The sequence below is a fragment of the Schistocerca gregaria genome, chromosome 8, assembly GCF_023897955.1.
Source record: "Schistocerca gregaria isolate iqSchGreg1 chromosome 8, iqSchGreg1.2, whole genome shotgun sequence".
Lineage (NCBI taxonomy): Eukaryota > Metazoa > Arthropoda > Insecta > Orthoptera > Acrididae > Schistocerca > Schistocerca gregaria.
Window position 1 is genome coordinate 427135176 of NC_064927.1, and position 978 is coordinate 427136153.

Sequence of the window (978 nt, forward strand, 5' to 3'; positions counted from 1 at the left end):
AGTGTCGCATATGCCTTCAACCAGACAATCCGCAGAGACGTGTTTGGAGGCAACCCGGTCAGGCTGAACGTCTTAGACACACTGTCCAGCGAGTGCTTCAAGGTGGAGGTTCCATGATGTTTTGGGGTGGCATTATGTGGGGCCGACGTACTTCGCTGGTGGTCATGGAAGGCGGCGTAACGGCTGTACGATACATGAATGCCATCCTCCGACCGAAAGTGCAACCATATCGGCAGCGTATTGGTGAGACATCCGTCTTCATGGACAACAATTCGCGCCCCCATCATGTACAAATTGTGAATGACGTCCTTCAGGATAACGACATTGCTCTACTAGAGTGGCCAGTATGTTCTCCAGACATGAACCCTATAGAACATGCCTGGGATAGATTGAAAACGGCTGTTTATGGACGACATGACCCACCATCCACAATGAGGGATCAACGCCGAATCGCCGTTGAGCAGTGGAACAATGGGGACCAACAGTGCTTGGATGAACTTGTGGATAGTATGCCACGACGAATATAGGCATGCATCAATGCAAGAGGACGTGCTACTGGGTATCAGGGGTACCGGCAAAGCCGGTCGCGGTGGTCTCGCGGTTCTAGGCGCGCAGTCCGGAACCGTGCGACTGCTGCGGTCGCAGGTTCGAATCCTGCCTCGGGCCTGGATGTGTGTGATGTCCTTAGGTTAGTTAGGTTTAAGTAGTTCTAAGTTCTAGGGGACTGATGACCACAGCAGTTGAGTCCCATAGTGCTCAGAGCCATTTGAACCATTTTTTGGGTACCGGTGTGTACAGCAATCTGGACCACCATCTCTGAAGGTCTCGCTGTATGGTGGTACAACATGCAAAGTGTTGTTTTCATGAGCAATAAAAAGGGTGGAAATGATGTTTATGTTGACCTCTATTCCAATTTTCTGAACAGGTTCCGGAACTCTCGGAAACGAGGTGATGCAAAACTTTTTGATGTGTGTAGAA